Consider the following 10,793-nt stretch of genomic DNA (forward strand, 5'->3'; position numbering starts at 1 on the left):
GGAAAGGAAGGAAGAGCGTCACCAGACAGCGGAGAACTGCTGGCGCTCCAGACCTCCCCGATCCGATTAATGTATTTATGAGTTTAAACTTTGTCACTCTTTGTCCCAATACAGTGCCAAGCAGTGACTGGCATTGTATTTTCTAAACATTTAGTAACTGTCTTTGCATTATTTAAAACATGTATCATTTTGCAAGCATCCTGTTTTAGAGGAGAGATTGGTTATCATGTATCAATTTTCTTTATATCTGATTAGATTTAATACTTAGGGAACATAAATAGGAGAAGTTTTGTTCTCTGTTAAAAAAAGCACACATTTTGTCCACCTTGCAAAACATGAGGCAGCAGGATTTTTGCACATGACTGACATTTTAAAGTTAGCATTGTTGGAAAACTTACAAATGCATTTTATAAAAAAAAACCCACTGTATGCCGAATAATACAAAATATACCATATAGATTTTTGTGTGGCCAAGACCTATACTATCTATCCTCATGTGTCCTCCCACTGACATGTACTCTCTGCCCTTGATATAAGTTTTAGAGATACTGTGGAAAACCAAATGCAGCAGCCTGGTATCAATTTTGCCAAATGCAACAGCTTTGTTCTTTCACTTTGATGAGTTGATTCCAATGCCTGCAGCCTTCACGGTCAGTTTCCCCTTCACTCATAATCAGTCAGCCTCAGGAAATGATACAATATGCTTGTTGTGTCTATTTCTGCTTCATCTTTAAAACTGCGGCACTGTCTCACTCTGAGTTGAACTTGCAAAAAAAATAAAGTCTGCAAAAACTGCTGGACTGATTTGCTTGTTTTTCTTTACATTTCCTTGCAGCTTCAGACAATTGGCATGAAGCTGATACAGCTTCTTAATTGTTTGAGATTTCTGTTTTCAATTAAGGAGCTCACATGGGTTTCTTTGGCCTGAAAGGCACGTTTATTGTGAGCTTCTCTAAAAACAAGGAGTAAAATAATCTCAGACTTGAAAGTGTTGATTACAGTGACGTTAATCTGAACAGGTAAATAATGCCAAAGTATTTGGTTTAATGTCAGATAGTGCAAAATCAAAAACTACAAACCATAATCAGGGGAAGAGATGTTCTGTTGGTTCAGTTTTTCAAGGCATAAGAAGAAATCAAACCCAAAATTTGAAATGGGTACACCCCGGTGGAATTGTTATGTCTAAAAATGAGTGCTTCCATTTTGCTCTTGACAAACAAAGGGTCTCGATGCTCAAAGTTGGCTCAGGTCCCTTTGACCTGTTAGTACGACCTGTGTAGCTCAGACGCCAAAACAACATCTTTCTAAAGACTCTCCTATTTCCTCTGCACACGCTTCAAAATATCCACTGACAGGAATGGATTCACCGGTAAGAACAAAGATACTAAACTCTCATTTGAACACACTGCTGCCTGCTCAGCTTCTGGCTGCAGCACAATCCAGTGTACAGTAAATATGCAGGTTTACAACATAGGAATATGCAGTAAAGTGTACTTTCAACTGGTTTTGCATTCTCTTCTGATCATTTTTCTGATAATTATTGCAGGTTTTGCACCATTTTGCCAATACTGTAATGTATGCATTATATTGTATTGTAGTTTCAGAGACAATGAGCAGCGAAGACAGAAGTGCAAAAAGAGAAAAATGCTGCATGTTGCAGACACAGCATGGTGGAGTCTCTATAGGAAGCCAAAAGGGAAAAGACCAAAGGCTGGGTCAACACAGATGCTTCTACTACTGGCTGCATTAAGTCTGTCAAGAGCCAGAGAACAGAGATGTGTGCTTTCGTGTGTGAGTGTGTGTCTGTGCAGATTGTAACATGCATGTGTGATGTAACGCATGTGTACACAGAAGATTATTAGTGTGTGTTCATACAAACGTGTGTTCATACAAACGTGTGTGTGTGTGTGTGTGTGTGTGTGTGTGTGTCGTGTGTGTGTGATGTGTGTGTGTGTGTGTGTGTGTGTGTGTAAATTGAAGGAAATGATCCTGGCCGGGGTTTGAACTTGCAGGGTGGAGGCGTCTATCTGTGCTCCTCAGACATTAGCTATTGTGTCCAATAGTCTTTGTTGCTGTACTGCAATTATAAACGTGTTTGTTGTTAGAATGGCAGCCACTCACTTAATGACACTAGCAGACAAAGACATGGCACATTGTGTCTCCTGGCCAGTTCAAAAGCACAATATAGCCTCCCATGAATGATAGTTTAACAACACTGAAAGGAAAATTTTGTCGTTGAAGAAGGAAGAAAGAAAGAAAGACAATGTGCTTTTTCTTTGGCCTGCTAATAATGCATGTAATTGTTATGGATTTCATAAGTGTATGTGCCTTTCCTATTGTTCTGATTTGTGGTTGCCTTCAAATTACCATTACTCCATTGCATTTTTTAATTAAAGTTGATAGAATGAACATATCTTTATGTAAACCATCTGAATTTTGATTGAACTGTGGGTGACAGTGGGGTTTATGATTTATCAACATCTCTGTAATGTTCCTTTACATGGCAGTCTCTGTTTACGTTTCCATTCCTCCACAAAATTTGACTAGCAAGTTTAGCTTCTTGTATATAATGTAACAGTTAGCCACTGTCAGCTTAGATTTTTACAAACTCCATTTAGAAAAGTAGTTGTGGTCGTCTGACAGGTTGTGGGGGGAAATGCCCCCTAAATCGTGTCAAGCAGTAAATTACAGCAGCACACTCCTGGACATGGTTTAGTGGTTTCTGATATTTTGTTGTGGTTGTCGTGGAGGAGGTGGTGATGGCCTAGCTGGGGGTGTCTGGAAGTGAGACCGCAACAGAGGCGGGAGGTCTTGTGAGACTTTGTGAGAAAGTTTGTATTAAATTCCCATTTCCCCTCATTGTGTGGCGAGCTGGCCTGGCTCCACGTGCACTGATCCTGCAGGGCCCTGGGAGCCTCAGCGAGGGTGTCACTCACACCTCTCAGGCCCCTTATATCACCCCTCGATTCCTTCCCAACTACAGTTACAAAACCTTGACCTCCATCCTTTATATACTCCAAGCAGTGTGATAAAGAAATCCTTTCTAAGGATCATGGAGATTTGGAGAGCATATGTTGCTCACAAGCATGATTACTTGAGTGTTTGTATGTGTGAGAGGGAAAAAATGTTATAACTGATAGACTGAATGAGATGATGAAAGACGAAAGGACAGATATTGAGATTAAAGAATGTGTGTGAAAATTATTAGTAGATTTTAAATACCTCTACTACCAAGTCGGATTTCCCCTAAGATAAAGGGCCATAATAGCCTGATAACGCTCCAACACTGCCCTCTATGTACATTCTGCTTGTGTTTATGCTCTGATATGGTCTATCTGTCAACAGTTTTTTTAAAAAGCACACTTTCCAGCAGTACATGGTGACAAACTGACAGGTTTACTCACAACTATCCCCCAGCAATGTTTCCCACTCAGTTCAGAAAAAAAGCAGCAAGCCATTCATGTTCTGGTGAAACTGAGCGGGTGTCCAACCCTCAGATTATAAAAAATGAACTGACAGGTCTTCATATTCTGAAAATATGGACATTCCCATATACACAAACAGACTCTCCTTCACAGATCTGGGCATGAATATAGAATATGGTAAAACAAGAAAAGCACTCAGAGAGTGCAGTACTCTGCTACGGCTGCTCAGTCTTTGTATCATTTCTGACGGCTGAAATCTGAAAAAGTCGTGGCAGAAATCACGGCACTATAGAATGTGGTCATAATATAGATGTACCCACAAGCAAAATGACTTTGCGTAGCGCACAGGGGGTGTGTTATGCATGTGTACGCTATGTACGGATACCAAATCGCATGATTTAAATAAGCTTGTGTCGTTTTGATGGACTCAGAAACACCCCCACAATTTAATTAATTTTCCTTGTATCATTTCCAGTGGATAAGTCCTCAATAAATCCCCCAGCGGTCGATTTTTAAAGGATCGTAATCGTGTGATCATCATCAGCTGCTGACATATTGTCATTATTGTCATAGTTACAGTGACGCTGTGCGCTATCTCACAATGATACAGAAATCTTGAACAAATTCATGGATCCAGACTATAAGCTGCATCACTGCCAAAATCTAATCACTTGGTCTTTGTGTCATTCTGACATTCCCTGAAAATGTCATCCAAATCCATTTGTCCATTTTTGAGTAATATGCTAACAACAGACAACATACAGACAGACAGACAAGCCAACGCCGATCATCAAATAACTCTGCTGAGGCTCCGCTTCTTGGCAGAGGAATCAGTGCATCTAATCATCTGATTGTACTGTAGAGTCAACTACTAAAAGCTGGTCTTGGATCATGAATGTGTTAGAGGGAAGTGGATACACATTCCAAAGATGGCAGCCTTCTTGCTGATACTGTGCACATATGAAAAGCCAGGTAAATTTTATATCATAGATAGTATTGTAGAGTCTTGAAATCAGTGTTGAAATTTGTGTAATATATAATGCTATAATAATTTAGCAATCTGATATTTAAATCAGTCAGGCAAATTAATATTATATGTATGATGTTTCAGGGTCTGAATATTTATTAACTCAAGCAAATTAAATAATAAATCATTTGTGCTCTATATTATACCGTCGAATACAATTTGAATGGGTGAGTTACATAAAATATATTCTTCTATAGTGTCATGAAGAGGGAAATTAGGCCCAAACTGAGGCCCAAACCGTTCTTTGTACGTGGCTATAAATGTGTTTATTTTTGCTGTAAAGTTGGGCATTTTAAAATGGGATTGGTGGGAACTAACTTGTTTTCAGATACAGCCTCCAGTGGGCATTCAAAAAAATTACAATTTTTGGCACTTCTGTGGTAGCTTTGAAGTGCCACTTGGTAATACCATAAAAGTTAAATTATTCATAAAAACTTATTTGATAAAAGTTATTATAGGGTGTAAGTTAAATCTTAATTTTTAAATTGGTCAGGTTGATCAGTATTTCATGCATAATAGTATAGGGTTTTAATATTTAATAAATGTGAATAAAATAAATGACAGTGACTTGATTTAAAGGATTCATCAAATTGTTATGGTTCAAGGAGAAATTCTTGAGCATTTGTGACGAACGGAAAAATATATGTATTTTCTGAATTTCCAGCAGATATTTTGATGATGTATTTGTAGAATTTCCATTTTTGGCATTGCTCCTTTATATCTCTGGACGTCATCGTGGCCAGTAGCTTTAAGATGGAATTGATTTATCTGAGACAACCTTTAAAGAAGACACGACAATAATGAATGGCTCAAATAACTTTTTATTTTCTACTGCAAACCTTTAAAATCAAACAGCTTGTAGTGATTTATTATTGTGTCTGACTTGTTTTTACACACACACATTGAGTCCATAATGGTCATCTGGTATGCAAAAAAATGTGCTGCTATTACTGTGGCAACAAAAAAAAAGCCACCGAATGACACATTTTTTGAAAATATGAAACTTTGCTGGTTTCTAAACTGGCAGGCATCAGTCATATATGCATTAACAGTATCTGAACTGGAGAGCTGATGTACACAACAAAAACGGTTTCATAATGATACTATTCATGACTAAAACCAGACAGATGTTGGTGCAAATCCTACTGAAGCACAAAAACTCAGATCTGTCATTACCTTCTCATGAACACATCAGCAGCTGTATTAATGATAGGAGACATTTTACCACCTCCTTGTCCAAAGCACATGAAGACAGAAGTTCAGATCCCAGCCTTTGTCGCATGTCGCTTCCTTTTCTCTCACACATTTCCTGTCACTTTCCACTGTATACTTTCTCACAAAGCAAAGCTGCCATTTAGGTAACCTTAAGGGGAAAACACCTCTGACAGATGGATTGACACATGGAATGATGGGAAATGAATTGACAGGAGACAAAAATATACAAAGTCAGCATGGCCACAGGGTGAGCATCATGGGCCAAGTTGCTAAGTTATAAGAACTGTTGACTACGTGGTGTATTATTTATTACAACAGATGCTTACAGATATGCATAGCCACTCGTTACGGCTTACTCTTTTATGACACACATACGATACACACAGTATCTTATTCTTCAGCAGGGAAATACAAAGTGAGTTACATATATGTTTAGGGCCTCATGATTCAGGTTTCAAGTTCTCATGACAGCAACACTTCCATACCTCCAATTTCCTCAGGCTCCACCAGCAATCTCATTACCATTATAATTTGCTTATACAGACATTAACTTGATGGTTAATTTCAAGCCATAACATAGACGGACTATTAGAGAGCAGGGATGATATTATCTTCCAAATATTCCTGTGCTACCAGGGAACAGAATGCTATTACACAGACGCACACAACAAGTGTCTTCATTGTGAAAGAAAGAGAATGAGAAGTGACAACGGGAAGAATATACATTGCATCCAGCTATTTGAGAAGTGCTCAGCTCTTACAGCTTCCTATACTATAAGTGAGTAACGATACACTCAACCACTCAGGGAGGCAGATTAAAGATCACTGCATTGGTGGTAGTGGATCATACAAGGTTACAAAGAAAGAAGTATAAAAAGTGATGATATCTCTTTTTGACGTAGTTTTAATCAGAGATCTCAAGTTTACCCACTTTACAAAGTAGGTGTGCGAAATAATCATAGTACTATTTGAAAAATTAAGTGCTTTAAATGAAAGAATTGAATGTGGAAGTGGTGTTTGAGGCAACAGTGGATAAGGCAAACAACACAACTGTTTGGTATAACACAAAAAAGCCAGATTATTAAAATGTCCTCTCTAATCTTGTGCAGATTCCCCTTGTGGTGATAAAACAGCTCTGATGAATCGAGGCTTGGATACAGGACCTCAGGAGACATTTAGCACTGAGATGGTAGAAGTGAATCCTTTGGGTCCTTTAGGTTCCAGAGTGGGTCATCATGTATTGTTCCAGTCTCTGTTACAACTTGGCTCCCAAAAGTCACAACAAAACCAAGAGACAGAAATGGTGTGGTGACTAAAAACGGTTTATTGCCACGCAAAAACAACCAAATGGGCATTAAAAACCTAAGCCAAAACCCAGAATCATGCTGCTGGAGCTCCACACGGCAGCAGCTCCTGTCAGAGAGCCCGTTTGAATGGAAGTGGGCGAGATTAAGTGCAGCTGAGCCACTGGATCGTGAGTGTGGCTCAGTCAGGTGACGACTGGAACAGACACACCTGGTGTCCAGGTGGAGGGTCGTCACATCTCCCATGGAAGCTCAACTGGATTGGATTCTGAAGAGTCTGGAAGCCGAGTAAGTGCCTTGGGCTCTTGGTTGTGTTCCTCAAACCAGTCCTGAGCAGTTTTGTGTGTCTGCTGTTGCCATTGGGTGGAGTGGGGACCAAGAACCAAGGTTTCCCAACAGAACATTGCACTGTAATGAGATGATGAATGTTACTCAGACTAAGTGACCGTGAATTGGTGGTTAGCACTGTCACCTTGCAGGTAGAAGATCCCCAGTGGCTTTCTGCATTGAGTTTGCACGTTCTCCTTGTGTGTGCTTGGGTTTTCTCTGGGCACTCTGGCTTCCTCCCAAAAACATGCATAGGTTAATTTGTAACTCTAAATTTTCAGTGGATGTGAATGTGAGTGTGATTGTTTGTCTGTATATGCAGCACTGTGATAGACTGGTGACCTGTCCAGGGTGTCCCCTGCCTTCACCTTAAGTCAGCTGGGATAGACTCCAGCCCCACGCAACCCTAATGAGGATTAAGTGGTGTAGACAAAGGATGGATGGAAGATTTTAATGTTGTGGTTGAACTGGTGTATTAAAAGTAAAAGTATCAAATAGGAATTAATGCTGTCACATTTATACAAAACCAACATTGTCGTTTCTCCAGGACTGCCTTCTCTTCCAATCTGTGGTTTCTGAGCTGTTTTCACATGCTGTAGGAGTTAATATGTAAGGCACTCTTCAAAATTAATGGCTCCCATGACAGTCTCTAACAGACAAAATCTAACAGGGACTGACGGAACACTTGCCTTGACTTATATCCATCCGTCCATTCTCTATACACCGCTTTAACCTCACTAGGGTCGCGGGGGTGCTGGAGTCTATCCCAGCTGACTCAGGCGAAGGCAGGGGACACCCTGGACAGGTCGCCGGTCTGTCACAGGGCTACACATACAGTACAGACAATCACACTCCCATTCACACCTACGGACAATTTAGAGTAACCAATTAACCTCAGCATATTTTTGGACTGTGGGAGGAAGCCGGAGTGCCCGAAGAAAACCCACGCATGCACAAGGAGAACATGCAAACTCCATGCAGAAAGATCCCAGGCCTGGGCCGGGATTTGAAGTGGGGATCTTCTTGCTGCAAGGCAAAAGTGCTAACCACTACGACAATGTGCAGCCCCCTTGACTTATATGTTAAGTTTAAATAGATTTCAAAGCTGCAATATTCGATATTCATAAGTTTAACCAAAGTGGTCCTGCAGCCTCCTGTTTGAGAGACTAAACTAGCTGCACAGAGCCCCTGCTCCCACCCAAGAATTGAGTAATGAGGCTGAGAAAAATGACCAAAGTTTACCTACCTGTCCTGACAAAAATACTGCTGGTGCTCCAAAGGCTAGTTGATCATTTTGTGACATTTACAATGTGCTGACTTCACAGTATGTTGATAGACAAATTTAAACTGAAAAGCATTGAACTTCGACCTTGAAAACATGCAGAAGCAGTATTTTTTAATGAGCCTGTTTCTCGGTGAAAGAGTAAATATATTCATGTTACCTCAGGATGAACAAAGCACGTTATAAATTATTCACTGGCATGACAATGTGAACCAGTGATTGAATACAAGTGAAATAACTGCACTTTAAAGCATGCAGTTTCACCAATGATTTATCGGTTTTATTTACGTTAGCACCACATCATCTTATAATTACAGCAAACTCTGTCTGTTTCCTGTTCATTTCATGAGTTTTATCTAATTCTGTTTTCGTACAGGACACATATCTGCACTCACACAAATGCGACTAGGATGAAGCTACTTGTTCATAAATGTTGTTTTCCTGTCCACTCATTACTCCCACACTGGAAAGAAAACACGGTCCAGGATTGAGGCTGAGTGACCCACCGCTGACCCCAGTCTCCCGATCTGCCTCCTGGGGTGAGGCTGGAGCACAGGGGATGGAGACGGGGTGATGTGGGTCCATCACCAGATGCTGAGCGCAGTGACCCATCAGTCTGACACCAAACAAATTCTCCATGTTGTCAGGATGTTGATGGATGTTGATTTTATGGCCCCTGCTCACCCCGCACAGGTAGATGTACTGTACGCGCAGACACACACCTCATTAATGGTGTTATGAAAAGCCTCTGGATCCGACTAAGGAAACCCTAATCATAACAGCATGCAGCCGACCTGCAGGTTTACTGATAAAAAAATAAAGCACAGAGACTCAGTACAGGATCATGCAGGATAACGGGATTTCCGACAGTCAGCAGACACAGGCACAAGTTAAAGAAGAGGGGGCAACACTCTAAAGAATAGGTGGGATAGTTTTGCTATTACTGTCTTGTTTTTGTGGGTGAATGTCACATATAATCCTGAAAAGCTATTTTTTTTTGACATATCAAACACAGCTTCAGAAGAATGGAACTTTGTCTGTGGCTTGGGCAGTTTTGTTTGCACTTCAGGCTGGAATAATTTAAAATCCACATTTGTTTTAATAAACTGTCAAATGACTGAAAAGAAATTTAAGAAAAAGGCACAAGCACATTTTTATTCCTGACTATACTTTGTAAGTCATGGTTAGATACTGAATACAGAGTTGTTTTTATATTGCTATTATTATTCGAGTTTGGGTTACAAATTCTAATTACAGAAATAGAATATCAGTCCCATCGGAACATGGGTATCAAGGAAATTGTGGAAAGGGAGTGGTACTGGACCCAGCCAACTTGTCTCTGGAATATTATAGGCATTTTTGAGGAAGTTGAATAACACCCTGGGAGTGCTGAGCTGAAAAGCAAGATTCGGTGCATATGTGCAAAGAGACTATAGTTGCAAGAGGCCCTGGAAGCGCAATTCAACAATGTGTCACCTGGGGAAATGATGTAAGACGATAAGGTAAGATGACAGCGTGAGCCTGGGAGTATTCCAAGTGAGAGTTTAAGAAAGCAGAGAGAGAGAGATGGATGAGCTGTTGTTGCTTGTCCACAGTTGTCCGCTGCAGCTTGAGGCAGATTCAGGAAGAGGTACTGCTGCTGGAGGCTGATATGTGTGTGAAGGAAGTGGAGGGAACGCAGGGGCAGGAATCACCCTACAGGCAGGAAAAGGCCTGTGGAGGTGATGGCGGGGGAGGAGGTGGAGGGTGTCGGCTCCTGTCTGATTCAACTTGTTCGACAAACACACACAGACACACAGTGCTTTGCGGGCCCATGTAGGCTCTTGTTCCCATCAGCAAGAGAGAAGGAGAAACAGAGCTGGATGTCTGCCGCTGCCAAGGCATGCAATTACTGAGGAAGCTGCCACATTTTACATGCAACAGTACTGCTGTAAAGACAAAGGTGCTGCCATATGCGCATTGTAGGAAATCCACTTTTTAAGGTCGCTTTTTACAAGCATCAACAAGCTCCAAGAATTGCAGCACTATTTGTGCTTTCGTTGGGTTTTGGTATGCAAAGGCATTCAAAAATTATTCATTGGATCGGACTCGCTGCTTTCAATGTGCAGTTTTCAATGTGCCTTTCAGAGATTTTTTAAAGCATTTTTTGGTTATTTATGCACCTCTGTGATTAAATGTGTTCCAGGCAGAAACATTGCCTCCTCAGATCTTCT

Source organism: Acanthochromis polyacanthus, chromosome 4, assembly GCF_021347895.1.
Source record: "Acanthochromis polyacanthus isolate Apoly-LR-REF ecotype Palm Island chromosome 4, KAUST_Apoly_ChrSc, whole genome shotgun sequence".
NCBI lineage: Eukaryota > Metazoa > Chordata > Actinopteri > Pomacentridae > Acanthochromis > Acanthochromis polyacanthus.